The sequence below is a fragment of the Erpetoichthys calabaricus genome, chromosome 1, assembly GCF_900747795.2.
Source record: "Erpetoichthys calabaricus chromosome 1, fErpCal1.3, whole genome shotgun sequence".
Taxonomy (NCBI): domain Eukaryota; kingdom Metazoa; phylum Chordata; class Cladistia; order Polypteriformes; family Polypteridae; genus Erpetoichthys; species Erpetoichthys calabaricus.
The window spans coordinates 27,116,164-27,134,919 of NC_041394.2; the positions used below are offsets into that span (position 1 = coordinate 27,116,164).

Here is an 18,756-nt window from a genome sequence, read left to right on the forward strand (position 1 = left end):
AAAAAATCTCCTTTGTTTGCACTTTAAGTTACATCAGGTGTATGAAATGGACTCCAATAGTGTGATTAAGAAGCGTTTGAAGACTCCTTTGTTTGGTGAATTTCTGTCTAACTGATATTAGTTGTTTTTTAAAATCTGGAAATTATAACTCGTTTGCATTTTGTTCTGAGCTTTCAGTCTCCCTGAGAGATGTTACTTGGTTATGTTGATCTCCTTTGGACGTTGCTTTGGATAAAAGCATCTGCTAAGCAAATAAATGTTCTTTGTAAACTGTTATTTATGGTTTCACTGCAGCTTGAAAGGGTGGATTGGTGCACCTCATATTTTGATTTTTTTTGAGCTCTGCAGATAAAAACAAGTGGAAGGTCTATTGACCCAATGATGATCCCCTGTTCCAGCAAATTGAAAAAGTAGGAACAACAAGTCACAATCACTCATCTGTTCTTAAGACCCGTTTATTCTGCGCAGAGGGCAGGGTCCAGGTACCGATGAGTCCACTGCTGGGCATCTTCATGCACACATCCACTTTGGCTAATTTAAAGATTTAAACTGAACTAACACCCACTTATGTAAGGATGTGTGAGAAGAAACAGAGGCTATATAATCACATGTGAGAACTCCACATAGACAACATTCAGGCTGGGATTCTAACCAAGTACACTGGAGGGGGTAACATCAAACACTGATTTTTCTGGGCTGCCTATTAATGTTATGACACAAGCTGTATTGTTTTGGACTCATAAGTGTGTAATGCTGTGGTAGCACTGCTGTCTCACAGTAAGGAATTTGGACATTGTAAACTCCATGCACGGAACACACAGTATGCATGTGGCTTTGTGTTGGTTTGCTCCAGTTTACTCCCACAGTCCAAACAAACAGGAGTTAGATTAAAAGCCAGAAGTCTGTATGACCATCAGCATCAAGTGACTCCGTGAGAACCCTAACTACAAAGAGAACTATTTAATTTATGTTAGGTAGAATGCCCAGAGGGGACTGTGGCGGTCTCGTGGCCTGGAACCCCTGCAGATTTTACTTTTTTCTCCAGCCGTCTGGAGTTTTTTCTTGTTTTTTCTGTCCCCACTGGCCATCGGCCCTTACTCCTTTTCTATGTTAACTAATGTTGCCTTATTTTAATTTCTTATTTTGTCTTTTATTTTTCTTTTCTTCATTATGTAAAGCACTTTGAGCTACTTTTTATAAGAAAATGTGCTATATAAATAAATGTTGTTGTTGTTAATTGGTAATGCTAAATCTGCCCATGATGTGTGTGCGTATATGTACCCAGCATAGGCCTAGTGCTCTGTCCAGGGGTTGTTTCTGGCTGCACCTGTTGCTTTCTGACATAGGCCCCAGCTGCCCTTTGCCCTGCATAAGCGGGTTTAGAGGATGAATGGATCTCTGTATAATCTGTAGTTTTTACTAGCACATTGCTAGTGACATTGCTAATCCTTAAACAGGTACAGAAATACTCTTCAATTGCAAGTTAGTTCTCTGTCAAGGCAAATCTGAAGCAGTGCTTACGTTAACTTGATTATCTTGTATTCAGTATTTTCCTTGTTTACATGCCTGAGAGATGGCATCAGTAAAATGGCTCATCAGTACCCAGAACAGTGAAAAAAATGCTATATAAGATGCAAATAATAATAATAGTTATTATTACTACAAGTGATTGAAATGGTTGTTCATGTAGCTTCAGCTTATGCTTGCCTACACAAACAGCAATGTGTAACTCTGAAAAAAAAAAAATCTGTCACACATACCGCAAAGCAAAATATTTAAAAAACAAAAATGATATCTATTTGATGATGCAAATAAGTAACAGAAAATGCTCCAACTTTCAAATCACCATTAAAATACAGATAAACTTCAAAACACAATGTTTTGACTCTTAAATATAATTAATTGAATATAATTAGTGTCCTTTTTAATGATGATGACCAACTTATAAGCCTTCAGTCACCCTAGTGTTGTGTACTGAATTGGAGACTACCTTACATAGACAATCGCGAAGAAATTACGTGAGCCCTGTTCCGTTACAGGTTATAACTAACCCAGTTCAGAAAATAGATGGATGAATGGACAGGCATTATACTGTAATCTGTGTCATTGAAATTCATAATGAAATAAGATTTGTTATTTACTTCATTGTTCTGCAGACTGGAGTCACTAAAATGCCAACACCAAAAAATTCAGCGTAGGCAAAGTTTGTATTTCATAAATCTCGACTTTTGCATTAAAAATGGCTCATGCACGTTTCTGAGCAGTAAGCAAGTTTTATATATGATGCCCCTGATGTTTAGTAAAATATCTATCTATCTATCTATCTAACTCAGCATGCATAATAGACTTTGATCAGTGCTTCGTGACCTGATCATTAGCCATGCAAACAAGGTGGATATCCTCCACAATCCATAGCATCTCATCACTTTGCTTACATACAAATAGATATACTGAATGTACACCAATATCTGAAAACAGATGCTAACATTAACAAAGCCCCAGGGGTACTGGACAGAAAGAAGAGGAAGAGACTGAAATCACTAGCAACAAAAAAAATATACCACAGTATTTCTATCATTTAGTCAAATGATGCCCAGTTTTAGAAGATTGGTACAAATAATTTGAGATGGTCCTCAGGTGAGGTTAGGATGTTTTAGATGATTTGTTGTGATTGAATTTGGGACATTTATCAGATTACACATTGGAGGCCAACATTTCCTCTGGTCACTACAGCTTGACCAGCTTCTAACTGTACAGGTGACCAAGCAGCATGCTTTGCGACCTTTGATGTGACAGAGGTGAACGAGCACAATGGAGGTATTCTCCGATATCCAGTAAAGATCATTTTGGATCCCCATCACCTGATCTGCTTTATTTCATTACAGATGAACATCCAGGATGAACTATAAAGTCTAATCTTTCAAAGCTTACCTACTTGCTTAAAGTACGGGGGGACATGCACATTAACTGTACTTTCCAATTGCTATCACCTAACCTGCCTGTTTACTTTGTATCAGTGTATGCATAATGGAATTAACAAACTTTCACCTAGGATGACCAGATTCTCCCTAAACGAATACAGGATGGCCCCTTCTGAGGAAGTAGGAGGTTATATGGATGAGCGGGCAATGGGAGTATGGCAGTTTTAAAATACTGTATACGAACATTTGCACTGTTCACACCTCTATAAAAGTGTAAAACCAAATAAAGTCAGTCTTTAAAGCCACTCACATAAGGTACTTTATTATATGTGTATCTAAACAACACCTTCTGCACTTACTGGGAGCATATTGCTATGTTACAATGCTATCTACACCTACTTTGACGCTGCTTGAACACACGACAACTCGATTAAAATTTTAAAGCTCTATACATGCCACTCTGCTGAATGAAATATGACCCACACTTGCACAAATTGTCTCTGTGTCCTGCCCAACCTGGCACATGTAGTTTGGCGTCTTTATGATTTTTGGCATCGATGTGCCAAGTAATATTTTTGCAAACTCCATGGGAAATAGAACAATTACCTTCACATGTTTGTCATATCAGTTTGTTGTTCTCGGAACCAAATACATCTCTCTGTATGCTCATACATCTAAACGCCTTGATGTTGTGTTTTCTGCACTTCCCAATCCATAGCTTCACTTCATAAATACAGAAGATCTGATTGGTCTGATATGGCCCATTTTAAATAGGATTGATCCGATTGGTGTTTTTTTAATGCACTGAAGGATCTACACTCCAAAATGCTGCTTCTATGAGGACTTGCATTTTGCTCTGTCGATGAACTGAGAAATGATTCATGTTTACAATGTGGGACAAAGGAGAATTTTTATAAAATAAACCAGGACAACAAAAACAGGCAAGAAATGTGTGACTGCTCCAGGAAATACTGGACATCTGGTAGTCATAAATTCACCAGCACTTGACCACATCTGTTCTGTTTATGCAGTGGGTAATACATGGACTTAAAACCTCAAGACTAGCAGTTCAGTTTCCACCATTTGTAAAAATGTATGTAAACAAGTGTCCTGTTGATGCCAGCCAAATGTTCAATAACCACCAATGAGGTGTACACACAGGATATTAGGCATTAAGCACCACTTCATCTACAAGTTAACATACTGAAAGAGCAATAATCCCTCATCTTTAGTAGCCAATATAACTGTTTACTCTGCAGATGAGCAAGCCAGATCTACAGTAACCTCTGATCCTTGCTATCTAATTGGTTTGTTTCTTGGACAGGGCATAATTGTTTTATTATTCTTTACCTAGCAGATACCATCAACCAAGGTGACTTATAAGTAAATATTATGAATGACAGTGATTTGAAGGGTCCATCAATCAATCAAGTTAATTGTGGTTTGCAACGTTGGAGAAGCCAAATGCACACTAACCTCCAATCAGGGAGCATACAGGACTTAAGTGTAGCCTCTGAGCATCAGCACCTGATTTGTGGATTTAATGTCAGTGGTGAATGCAAACCACAGTTAATGTCTGTAGCGGTTTTTCGTACCTACAACGCAGGATTGCCTAAGCAACATACTTGGGTAAGTATCTGTTTTATATTTTATCTTATCCCCTATAATGTGCTTCACACCAATACCTGTATACGTATCACACCAACTGAAGAAATGCATTCCCCGTCAAAGAGGCATAAATCTAACCAACCTCTCTCAGCCTTTTATATCTCCACAGCTTCCTACAGTCGTCCATGGTGGTTTATGGAACTGCCGATCTTGCATCAAGAAGGCTGATTTCATCTCTGGACTGGCATCCCTCCAGTCATTCCACTTCCTGGCCCTCACAGAAACCTGGATCACACCTGAGGATACAACTACTCCAGCTGCTCTCACCTCTGCCTTTTCCTTCTCTCACTCTCCTCGCACTTCAGGCAGAGGTGGGGGTACAGGTTTGCTTTTATCTCATCAGTGGCGTTTTTCACCTAATCTTCACCATTGCAACTTTTCCTCCTTTGAATTCCACTCTGTTACTATCACACATCCAACAAAACTCCACATTGTTGTTCTTTATCGCCCTCCAGGCCCTCCAGGAAACTTCATCGATGAGCTTGATTTCCTTCTGAGCTCCTTCCCAGATGATGAGTTTCCTCTCTTGCTCCTCGGTGATTTCAACCTTCCAAGAGACGGAATACACAGCAGTGGACTTGTGATGCTTCTGTCGTCCTTTGGTCTATCTCTTGGTGACTCTCCTCCAACTCACAAAGCTGGCAACACTCTTGACCTGGTATCATTCAGATCACTTCCTATGTTCAATATATTGTCTACTCCCCTACATGTCTCTGACCACCATCTTCTGTCCTTCAGATTTCCTCTTCTGACTTGCTCTTCTCTACCACCTTCTACCCCCTCAAATCTCAATTCTCTTTCTCTATCTTCTCTCTCCTCAGCTATCCTATCATCCTTATCTCCCCCTAACTGTGCTGAACCATGCACAGCAACTGTGGAGTCTGCTACCAACAGTCTTCTCTCCTCTCTCCACAACTCCTTTAATCAACTCTGCCCTCTGTCTTCCAGGCCAAAACGTACTTCTCCGACCCCATGGCTGTCGGAGACACTACGAAACAACCGCAGACAACTAAGAGCAGCAGAAAGAAGATGGAGGAAAACGCATCATAACAATGACCTCCTTTCTTTTCAATCTCTCTTATCAAAGTTTGCTACTGACCTAACTTCTGCCAAATCTTCCTTCTACAGAACCAAGTTTGATAAATCCTTATCTAACCCTCGCAAACTTTTTGCCGCTTTTTCTTCACTGCTTAAATCACCATCTCCTTCTGTCTCCCCAGCTCTCTCACCAGAGGACTTTGCTACATTCTTTGAGGATAAGGTTGCTACTATCTGTAGTTCCTTCCCTCAGACTGACATGTTGCCCACCCACTCTCAACCGACCTGTGCGACCCAGCTTCATCACTTCACTCCACTTTCTCACGAGGAAGTGTCTCAGATCCTGACGGCCAGCAACCCCACAACATGTTCACTCGACCCTATCCCCTCAGGTACATTTCAGCTCATCTCTCAGGATCTTCTCCCACACATCACACACATAGTTAATGGCTCCCTAACGACTGGCCATGTTCCCACTGCCTTTAAGTCTGCTGTTGTCACACCAATTCTTAAGAAACCTACTCTGGACTGCTCAGATATTAACCACTACAGACCAGTATCCCTGCTCTCTTTTCTTTCTAAAGTACTGGAACGAGCACTGTATAACCAACTTAACTTGTTTTTATCTAATAACGCCCTTCTTGACCCTCACCAGTCTGGATTCAAAGCAGCTCATTCTACCGAGACTGCACTTCTTGCTGTCTCTGAAACCCTTCACACAGCCAGATCTACCAACCTGTCCTCAGTCCTCATACTTCTGGACCTATCTGCAGCCTTTGACACGGTCAACCATCAGATACTTCTGGAAACTCTCACTAGTCTTGGGATCTCAAACATTGTCTGGCAATGGTTTGCTTCTTACCTTGCTGACCGGACATTCCAGGTTGCCTGGCAAGGCTCCCAGTCAGCTCCACGAAGACTGACCACTGGTGTTCCTCAGGGCTCTGTCCTAGGACCCCTTCTCTTCTCCTTATACACAGGTTCTCTTGGGAAGGTAATAGCTGGACATGGATTCTCTTACCACTACTATGCGGATGACAGTCAACTCATTCTCTCCTTTCCACCCGATGACCAGCAGGTCTCAACCCGCATCTCAAACTGCCTTGCTGATATCTCCTCTTGGATGACTTCCCACCACCTCAAGTTGAATCCCAGCAAGACTGAACTCTTGTATATCAGAGGCAACTCATCTCCGAATCTTGACCTGGCAATCTCTCTTGACAACTCGGTTATCGTCCCCTCAAAAACGGCAAGAAGTCTTGGTGTCACTCTAGACGAAGAATTGTCTTTCTCTCCACACATCAGCAACCTCTCCAGGTCCTGCAGATATCTCCTTTACAACATTAGGAGAATCCGCCCCTTTCTCACTACAGAGGCTACTCAGCTTCTCGTCCAGACCTTGGTCATCTCTAAGCTGGACTACTGCAACTCTCTGCTGTCTGGACTTTCACTAAAGGCAACACGACCACTTCAACTGATCCAGAATGCAGCTGCAAGACTCGTTTTTGATATTCCCAAATTCTCGCACACTACACCTCTGCTGCGGAACCTGCACTGGCTCCCTGTGGCTGCCCGCATCAGGTTCAAAACCCTAACACTTGCCTTTAAGGCCAAAACTGGAGCTGCACCACCTTACATATCAGCACTGGTCAAGCAGCGTGTCACTTCTCGCTGTCTCAGAACATCAAGCACTGCACGTCTCGAACCACCCTTACTTAAAAGAAGAGGACGACATGCATCAAGACTCTTTGCAGTGTTGGCTCCTCAGTGGTGGAACGAACTTCCTCTTGCTGTACGAACAGCGGAGACCCTCACTGTCTTCAAACGTCGCCTGAAGACACACTTCTTTCAACAGCACTTGGACTAAAGTCCCCATACTTTTTTTTCTACCCTTTTTTTTTTCAAAAAAAAAAAAAAAAAAAAAAATTTGTACTAACTTACTATTTTCTTCTAGCAGGGTTTTGTATACAACTTGGTCAGCGGTAACTTGTTTAATGACAGTAGATTTAATCCTAGCCTTAAAGACTGAAGAACAGTCATAGACTACTAAGCACTGTTGTAAGTCGCTCTGGATAAGAGCGTCTGCTAAATGATGTAAATGTAAATGTAAATCCCAGATCAGCTCGATTAGCTTGTTTACTGTACAGGTGACCATGTCAGGTTGACAGGAATCTCTGGTATACACTACCGGTCTGCTTTTTTAATTGAATAGTTGAACAAGCAGCTTGTATGAAGGACACTACCTCTGTTTGACCCAATATCCATCCATCCATTATCCAACCCACTATATCCTAACTACAGGGTCACGGGGGTCTGCTGGAGCCAATCCCAGTATGTAAGCGTATAACTAAAATGGAGTTAAGTCACAATTGTCTGGTCTGTTTGCTCACACCAAAAGTGATTACCTATATAAAAAAAATGTAATATCCCGTGTCTGTCTTTTGACCTTTGCAGTTTTTGTTTAATTTTAATTATTCACTTTGCACACTGTATTTAATATCAACCACAGATTACATTTTGTCAGTTTGATTCCATGTTTGTTTGCCAACAATGCAAAAACAGCTGAATCAATTTTCACAAATTTTGCACATTCTGTAGGTTGCCATTGGTCAAACTTAAAATATTGGTCATATGGGGTTTAAAAAATTTTATCGGGGATGGCAATTAATTTTGGGCAGCCCAAACACTACCCAAAAATTGTTCATAAAATTTTGCATGCATATTACTGTTGAAATTATAAAATCCAGACTTCAAGGCCATTCAAAAGGATCCATAAAGAAACAGGGTTGTAATGGGGGAAGACAGCAATACAAAAGCCACATTGTCACAGTAAATCAGTTCAACTCATGGTAATGAATTTGGTATATTCTGTACTTAACAGTGAAAGGTACATTACAAGTCAGTGATTTAATGGAAATCATAACAGAGGTGGCTGAGCGTGGTGTGATGATGATGGACCAACACAAATATCGCACATCACATACCTTCACAAAATTTTGTATTTACATCATTGTTCATTCAACTTAAAAATACAGGTTTCACGGAGTATCAAGAATTTCCCTGGGGAGTCAAAATGGGAGGTCCAATGCCACAAAAGCCGTATACTACTCCAAAACAGCTGTTCATAAAAGTTTGTATGTATATTAGTTAACCCAACTTAAAGAGTTTATGGAGTTTCAAAAGTTTCATTGTCAATAGAGGGAACATCACAAATACCTGCAAGTTTTGCCCATCTTACATGCCGTATCAATGGCTCAGTTATTCAACAAGCCATCAAATTTATAACTGTTGATTAAACATCTATCAATAAGACAGGAAATACAAATTAGTACAGCTTATGGTGCCAATCCAGAAAGGAGTTACCAGTATTATGGAATCCAATAAATCCAGACACAAAAAGAACAAATTTGACTGATGAGAACAGTGACATTGATGGAGAGGTAGTGGAGATAAAGGAGGAGGCAGTCAGCAACAAGCAAAAGCGTCTACAGTACATAAAAAAAAAACAAACAAGGAAATATTTACTTTTTCACCTTAAACCATTATACCCAGGCCAAGATAGATAAAACTTGATCTGTCCCTAGGGGGAAATTTGGCAGATGCCAGATCAAAAGTAATCTTATATAAGGAAACAAGTTCAGAAAGAAAAAAAAAGACAAGAGGTGGGAAATATGGAACTGCTGTAAAAGGCTGCTGCTTGCAGAGCGCCAGAAGTGAAATGCCAAAATACCAATGCCTGGTAGACTGGCTACTGTACAATAAAACTGACCCATAACCTCTACTATAGTACAGATGAGGTCTAGTACTTGATCTGCTTAAAACAGACGGACAGACAGATTTTAAGTAGTGCCCTATGATTTCCACGATGCGGAAAACACGGACGTAACCACGGAATTAACGCATAAAAACGGATTTTAGATTTAAAAATGGAAATGTGCGGAATTTAGAGACTGAAGGGGTGACTGTTACAAAACTTCCCAATAAATTAAAATGATTGAATAATCTGTAGTTCTATCATTGAGATAATATTTTCTAGTTTGTTGTTTTTGAAGCAAACGCAATAGAAATCAATTGTGCCTCTCTATCTGTTTGTGTGTTTCCTGTATATTTTCTCATTAAAGGCATGCGAATTAGCCATCTGCATGAGACAGAAATGTGGAAGCGAGCAATATCAGATACCCTAACTATGTTGAAACAACTAAGAAACACGAGCTTAACTGCAAAATTGAGGGCACAACAATATCCTGGCCACTTTTACGAATCTGGACAATAACTTTTCTGGAAGTTTTGCCAGCATACCACAGACTGGACACGAAAAGATACTTACAATGACCACGTCAAAGCTAAAACCCATCTCAAAAGCAAGAAGAAATTAAGATCAAAAAGTGTTCCCCTTCATGTAACAACAGAGGAAACAACAAAATCGTCAGATGCAAGACGCCAGTTTGTGTCCATGTGAGTCAGACATACCGCTCGAAAAAATGATGAAGATGCGTCCTTTCTTTATTGAGCATTGTAAGCAAGGGGCTGCGCTGCCAGAAAATGAGAACAGTCTTCGTCAAACTCACTTGCCCCGTGTCTGAACAACATATGGACGCCGTTCTCGGAAAGATCTTGGCAAGCAAATATATGCTGTAGTTGATGAAATCACAGATAGCCAAGACCACATAGTTGTCAGGCGAGTAAACATTTGGCTGTACGGTAATTCTTTTATGTAGGCAGTTCTAATTGTACGTGATGTATTTACTGTGAGTCACTTAACCGATTAAATTACACAGGTATTAACAGTCTTTCCCGTAGAAAAATGTTATTAGTGAATTGGTTATTAACGGGTTCCCTTTTAAAAATTAACAACGATGTTTCTAGATTTAATAAATGTTTTGCCTCGCAGTGACGAGGCACTCCAAATCCCCAATTTGATTCTTCCGTTATAAACTCGACACCTACAAACCTGGGCAGAAGAGCAGGCTTCTCCTTGGATGCAACGAGCCCTTAACAGTGAGTAACTCTTTTCTTTTTTCTAAAAGTGAAGTTCACCTTCATCTCAGAAGGATGCAGCTCTTACAATTCTGGAGGGCACTCGCTGTCCTACTGCACTCTCAGCATATGGCATCATAGAGGATCTGGACTCCTACCTGATAAATGGAACTGCAAAATAAGGTTCAGTTGTGCTAGTGTGTGGTTTCATTAAAAGGAATTTAAAGTGCCATTTCATTATAGTTTTGTTGGTGTTTTTTTTTTTTTTTACTGTAAAAAAAAGTAATTATCAAAACGGAATTTGTGAAAATATAAGATGGATTTCATAGGGCCCTATTTAAGGAAGCTCAAGAAATACAGAAGTAAAACAAAATGACAACACACAACCCCTCAAACACACACAAGAATTACAAAAAAATAAAAAACTTGTAGTTTTACTAAAGAAGACAGTAGTCACTGTGAGGCATTGTAAAGGCACATTGCTGTTGGTATAAAGGGGACTCAGTAGTATATTGGGAGTTATTAATATTATATATATACACATGCATGAAATTTCCTTGGTTCTGAGTCATAGCATAAAAGACCAATCTCCCCTGGTGCATGCTTTTTGCTGATGGCATTATACTGTGTAGCACCAAAAAAGAGGAAGTGGAGAGGAAGTTGGAAGAATGGAGAAGTGCTTTGAAAGAGGACCGAAGATAAATCTGAAGAAGAAGACGACAGAATATGAGGTTTAATGATGATCAGGATTAAGCAGGGAGGGCTATTGAAAACAGTCAATACGTTTCAATATCTAGGATCAGTGGTAGCCCAAGTCAGAAAACTTGATGCACAGCTAACCCATAGAGTACAGTTTCAATGGGAAAACTGGAAGAAGGTACCAGGAGTATTGTGTGATCGAAGAATTAAGGTGAAGGTTAAAAGTAAAGGTTTTAAGACACTAATAAAACCAGCAAAGATTTATGGAACTGAGACATGGGCAGTAAAGAGAATGCAAGAGAAGAAATTTGATGTGGAAGAAATTACAATATTCAGATGGATGTGTATAGTTACAAAAAGGACAGAATAAGAAATGAGACAATTAGAGATACAATAAAATTGATATCAAAATAAAAAAAAAATCAAAATGTGATTTACACGGTCAACAAGATTATGAGACTAATCGAGTTTAACACTATAATGTTGCAGGTAACTTAAGACAACTACAGTTATGTCTTCATCTACTTGCTTTCCCTACCGATGAATGTACAGGATAATGGTAATGTCTGATCACTGGCCCTGATCTGCTTGTGCATTCTACAACTCAACATGCAAGATGAAGGTAGTCTTCTATAACACTGCCTTGGTGTTCCTGTTTACTGTACAGAAAAACACACATGGACGATACTAACCTATGATCACCTCCCCTAATGCTTGTGAATATGAAGGATAAAACAGTGATTGCTGATCACCGTCCTTGATGTTCTTTAACTCTGGTCAGGTGAACATGTTGGATGAATGACAACTCGGACTTGAATGCTCACAGGAAGAGTAAAAACTAAATCATGATTCATTCTGACTACTATCCTCATTCAAGAATGTTACATGTTGATTGTACATGCATGTAACAGTTTTACTGTGTTTTGCACACATGACAATACAACTACTGCTAGGCGGGCAAGCAGGATGGTACACTCCTTGATCTGCTCATTAACATGTTGGATAGACAGTAATCTCAGATCACCATTTCTCATTTGCTGGTCCACCACATACAGTATGTCAATCAATCTTCATCATATACATTGCTAACAACTATGTATGCCATCAGAAGGTAGGTACAGGGTTAATATGACTTAAATACTTCATAAAATTTAACAACAACATAAAATCTTTAAAACAAAATGAAAGTTGCCCTGAAAACCACCGACTTATTTGCTTATTTACAGGGCTAAAACAATGTTATTTAAAAATACATTTGGACACACCCAGACATTATGTTTTTGATGGAAATTGAGACCTTTTTTTATTGTATTGAATTTATTTCAAGAAAGCAACATTCCATAGAGTCAAGTCAAACTTAACAAATCAGAGTTCAACCCCTGCCCGACAGAAGAGCCAACAGCATGAGCAAATCTTTAAAAACAATGAGAGGAGAATGTCCTTTTCCCTGATATAAATGCTTATTCTAAGATTTGATTAATTAGATCTTGCCATATTTTAAAAAATTTTTAACAGATCCTCTAAGTGAGAATTTCATTGTTTTCAATTTCAAATAGTACAGATCATCAGCTACCCACTGACTTATAGCAGGTGGGCTGGGATTCTTCCAGTTGAACAAAATAAGTCTACGTGCTAGTAATGTGGTAATGGCAATTATAATCAGTTTGTTCTTCTCCACTTTAAGCCCATCTGGGAGTCCACCAAACACAACTGTTAATGGGTTAGGAGGGATTGTGACACCAAGGCTGTCTAATTGGCATTCAACGACTTTTGTCCAAAATGATGTTAATTTGAGCCGCGTGCTTTGGACGAGCACCAGTGAGGCTAGAACTAGATTGCAAAGTTCACAGGTTGAATCTTGCCCTGGAAACATTTGACAATTTTAAATGAGATAAACGTGTTCGATAAAAGATTAAGTTGAATGATTTGTGTATATAGAGTTGGTGTCTTGATTGAAAAGGCAATAATTTCTATTAAAATGATTTTAAAATATAGCCACGATATTACTAGTGTTGCAAAGGGCTATTACTACTTGAAATGATTGTTTTTTAATATCTTATTTACATACTGTATGACAGCAAATTCCTGTTTTCACCAACCATCCCTTCAGAGTCCTAATGGTCAACTGCCTTAGCTCATTCTTAATGTAAAAATGGTAATTGGTTGTTAGAGAAACCTTTGTAATTGCACTAGTACCGCTGAAATACTGTTCACTTGGATTGTAGAGTACTGGCATTGCAAGTTCAGAAATGGCCAAAACGAAACAACTTTCAACAAAAGAAACATGTCAGAGTATGTATGTGTATATATATATATATATATATATATATATATATATATATATATATATATATATATATATATATATATATTTTTTTTTTTTTTGCGCTGAATGAAGGTTATTCCATGTGACAGATTGCCAAGAAGCTGAAAATTCCAAACAAGGATGTCTCTTATTGTCTCGAGAAAAGATGAAATGAATATAACCACGACAGAAAAAGAAGCACCAGATCCACAACTGCATAAGAGGAAATTGACATCAGAGTGTGTAGTATATGAAACAAATGTCTGACAGGTCATCAGCTGGCTTCTTCCTTACATTCATGCCAAATCAGGTGTTGTGTGCAACACATAAAAGAAGGCTTTGGCATGCCGACTTAAAAAGGTAGAGTTTCTAAGAAAAAGCCATATCTGAAATGGACAAAAGATTGAAATGGCCAAATGACATTGGAAGGAAGATCACAGGTGGCGCAGTGGTAGTGCTGCTGCTTTGCAGTGAGGAGACTCTGGAAGATTGTGGGTTCACTTCCCGGTTCCTCCCTGTGTGGACAGCGCTTTGAGTACTGAGAAAAGTGCTATATAAATGTAATGAATTATTATTATGACTGGAAAAGCATGCTATGGTCAGCATCTTGGAGTTGTCTTTTCTGTGTTGCAGATGTCAGTTGTATTTGTTGTGCATTTATAGAAGAATCCAACTGAGAACCTGTAAGGTATTTGCTTCTCAAACTAGTCACTCTGATGTCCTCAATCTCTTATGTAGCTGTGCATCTGGACCTACGCCTTCTTTTTTCCCTCATCCAGGTTAGGTGCAGTTTCCTTTCTTCTCTCAAGAGTGTAACAGACATCTTTTCTTGGCAATATGTTGCATGGAATAACCTTCATTCTATATAAAAATAACACCACAATAGACTGACGTGCTTCTTGAGAAAGTGGTTTCATTTTGGCCATTTTTAAAGCCAGAACTGAATTTAGGCAATGCCAGTTCTTTACAACCGAAGTGAACAGTATTTCCAGTGCAATTACAAAAGTTTCCCTTATAACCAAATAGCATTTACACATTAAGGTTGAGCTAAGGGAATTAATCATTAGGAAGGCTGATGAAAATGGGACTTTGCTGTCATGTAGTATGTAAATAAGAAATTAAAAATCAATACCTTCAAGCAGTAATAGGCCTATGCTAATACCTTGCAACTCATATAGGTTTCAGTGGTGATAATGCATTTACATGGGTTTCTGTTATAATCAATCAGCATTGAAAATGACTAATTAAGGATAACCTCGGGGAGTTAACCATTAGGACATTGAAGGAACAGTTGATGAAAACGTGACTTTGCAAGTCATATATAGACAAAAATTAAAAATCTGTTTCAATGTCATTAGCAACACTATGTAATGTCTGTGTTTTTCTATTATTTAATGGTATCCTGTTAAAGTATGAATTTGAATCAAAAACATTAATATTTCTGGATGTGTGCTAACGGTTTACTGGTAGTGTATAACAATGTTATCGAAAACTTCGTATAGGATGAAGGTAACCTGGGATTTGATCTGCCCCTTCCTTCTAAAGGTGCGCATGCATGCGGACAGTATTCTTTGATCGTTACTTCTGACATTTCTGACCCTTGTAAGCGATGAACAGCACAGTCATTTCTCCCCCCGGTCATCTAATCTGCACGTTTGCCCTACAGGTGAACACGCACGATGGACCGATAGTCAAGCCCGATGGACAAAGACGTGCGCTCAGCTTCCTTACCGTCACGGTCATTATTAACGTGGGCATTCAACTCCTCCGATTAACGTTTACAAAACATTCTCTTTGAGGGACATTCAAACTCGAGCATGCAAGGAGAGGAAAACAAACGCATCGGTCCCGCCAGTCCTTTGCTTGCTGCGTGCCGCATCTGTTAATGCGCTCTGGAGAACTTCATTTCACACGTCTACATTTTGCTGCGATAGTGGTGCCTGACATTTAGGTCACAGCCACGGTCTCTTACTGTTCGCGTTACTATTTCCAGTTTTCCTGCTCCCACGCCATCCCCTTAAACTTCGACTCCCTCTCCCCGCGGATCGACTGACACGCACACAGGCGCGGGCACGCGGCAAACCACACGAGCTCCCGGGCGCGCACACGAACGCGAATCTCTTCTCTTCCATTTGTTCACTAACAAACTTTAAGCACGTCTAGAAGTTTTCTGAAACTTCCTTACGTTATACTGCACGATTGCTCATTCACCTCGAGTTTCTGTGCTCCACTCCAACCAGTGGCACCTTCTCCAGCAGCCGCCTTCACGGCGCTCTCTCGTACTTAATGACAACCCCGCCGTCCACCGCGCCTTCCGCTATCAACCCGACAGAAAGCTGGGAGACTCGGACGGAACAAAGTCCTACCTGGCGATGGATCTCAGCAACGCGAGGCTCCGCGCTTCGTGAGAAACTTTTCTGCTGGAGCGCGAACGCCTGCACCCGTGACGTCGTGTCCCGGGAACAACTATCCTATTGTGACGTCATTGCCCCAGTTCGGCAGGACTCCCAAAGCGCCGCGTTCCGCGCCGCCAAGACGAACTCCCTGACACCTCGGCAGAGGCATCGTCGGAAACCAGGGTGTCGCGGAGACGGGCTGGGCGGCGCAGAGAAAAACCGTCAAACTTTACTTCATAGAGCGGATGGATGTCTTGTAACATCACTCGGAGCTTTCTTGCATGGGGAAGTATGGAGCACGATTGATTGATTGATTGATTTAAATAAAAGTTGGTACATTAAGTGAACCTCTCAAAGCCACATAAGCAGTTATTATCTCAGCCAGTAATCTCTGTGTAGTAACTCATTCCAGAATGGTCACAGTTCAGACTTGTCTCACTTCTTATTACCTGTTCAGTCTGTCTACTAATTGGCACTTGTCAGTTTACAGAAATCCCTGCTGCTCATTTTGCCTGAACAGTGCATGTCCAAAAATGTACAGTATTCAGCATACATGAGTATACCTCAAAAGATTTTTTCAGAAAAGCATCTGCCTCCATTTAGAATGAACACTTTCTTTGGGATCCTATACCATAAAACAGTCCAGCGCATCTGGTTTATTGGTTGCAAATAAGATTTGTCAGTACACAATGCAAAATTAGAATTTTTATTTAAACAAAATTAATTTAAGACCAGGGTGGCACAGTGGTAGCGCTGCTGCAACGCAGTTAGGAGACCAGGGTTCACTTCCCGGGTCCTCCCTGTGTGGAGTTTGCATGTTCTCCCCGTGTCTGCGTGGGTTTCCTCCTGGCGCTCCGGTTTCCTCCCACAGTCCAAAGACATGCAGGTTAGGTGGATTCTAAATTGGCCCTAGTGTGTGCTGGGTGTATTTGTGTGTGTCCTGCGGTGGGTTGGCACCCTGCCCAGGATTGGTTCCTGCCTTGTGCCCTGTGGTGGCTGGGATTGGCTCCAGCAGACCCCCATGACCCTGTGTTTGGATTCAGCGGGTTGGAAAATGGATGGATGAATTTAACACCATGGTACAAAAACTAGTACACCACAATGATTTGACTACTGTGTGTCAGAGGGCAATGCTAAAGAAACTGGAAATCATCTCAACTGATGACAGTCATCCAGGCGGAGTGGTGGCTCTGAGGCTAAGGATCTGCGCTGGTATCCCGAAGGTTGCCGGTTCGAATCCCCGTCACTGCCAAAAGAGATCCTACTCTGCTGGGCCCTTGACCTGTAATTGCTCCAGGGGTGCTGTACAATGGCTGACCCTGCACTCTGACCCCAAGGGGTATGCGAAAGACTAACAAACACTGTTGTAAGTCGCTCTGGATAAGAGCGTCTGCTAAATGATGTAAATGTAAATCCATTACATGTAGAACTGAACTTCAGTAAATCAGGAAGGACAGTTGCTTTGAAAACCCACACAAATCGCTCCAGAAACTCCTTTCTTCCTAGTGCCATACGACTTTTCAATAAGAAATATCGGAGATAATGTTTAAGGTTTTGATATATATCCTGTTACCTTTTTTTTTTTGGTGTAAATATGTTTTATCTAACTGCCTTACCTTAACCTTTCGTATTTCTATTTGTCTGTTTTATTTCATTCTGTCTGTTACCTGTTATTAGATGCAAATGAGAAGGCAAATTTCATGTTTTCTTGTGTAAACATGACTAAATAAAGAAACCTAAACCTAAACCTAAACAATGAAGGTCTTCTTAATAACATTTGATAAAGTGGCAATTAACAGGAATTCAACCACAGATGAGCCTAACAAGTCATCACACAAGTAACTGATAACTGACAATCAAGGGTGGCATTTAACAAGTAAAATCCCCTCCCATTCAATGCTGACAATAATGACACCACATGGAAGAGAAATGTCACAAGACTTGAGAAAGATTTCTTTACACAAAGAGGACAAGGCTATAAGAAAATGAGTAAAAAACTGCTCATCATTCAGAGTACAATAGCAAAAGTGATTCAGAAATTCAAAAAGGATGGACTTGTGTTAAGTTCTTTCAGATGTCCAGGCCATCCACAGGAGCTAACACATCTACAGTACATGAGTGGTTCGTGGTAAGAAGAGTTCAGAAAATTGCCATGAAAGTTCATCACAGTTAGCTAAAGCAATAAAAAGTCAAACGGGGTGACCCTCGAACTTCTTATATTGAATTACATCAAGAAAGCTACAAAAGACTCCCTGGAACCAACAATGATGAGGTGGAACATCCGTTATTGTGGTGTAGTCTGTGCCGGTGCTAGATTATTTTGCACCCTAAGCCAAGGTTATTAGTGCGTTATCCAACTGTTCGGTAGCTAACCCGTACATCAGGATTCCCCCCCACCCCCTTATGATCTGTGCCCCATTCAAATACCTAATTCCCTTTAATGGTGGCACCATCTCTGCGTGTAGCCATAATAATTTGAACCTAATATTCAAAAAACTTAGAAGATTATAGATTTCAGAAAACAGTCACCTGCTCGCCCATCACTTGCTGTAAATGGCTCAGCCATTGGGATGACAGAGTCATTTAAATTTATGGACACTGGCACAAAGCCTTAAGTGGGACAATAACATCACATATATTATTAAGAGAATGTTCTTTTTTGTGCCAGCTGAAGAAATGCTATCTCACTTAAGTGATGTTGGTCCAGTTCTACACAACCATCATCAAGTCCATTCTGGCCTCATCTGTGACT

The 18,756-nt window shown here is 40.2% G+C and overlaps 1 protein-coding gene across 1 annotated transcript in view; it reads right to left on the bottom strand.

The window, feature by feature from the left end:
* The window catches only part of acsl2 (acyl-CoA synthetase long chain family member 2), a 90,901-nt gene extending 74,745 nt beyond the window's left edge, over positions 1 to 16,156 (bottom strand). The window contains exon 1 of the mRNA XM_028796585.2: positions 15,975 to 16,156. The gene's annotated coding sequence lies outside the window, so the exon portion shown is untranslated. The remainder of the gene's footprint in view (positions 1 to 15,974) is intronic.
* Positions 16,157 to 18,756: the final 2,600 nt, after the last annotated feature.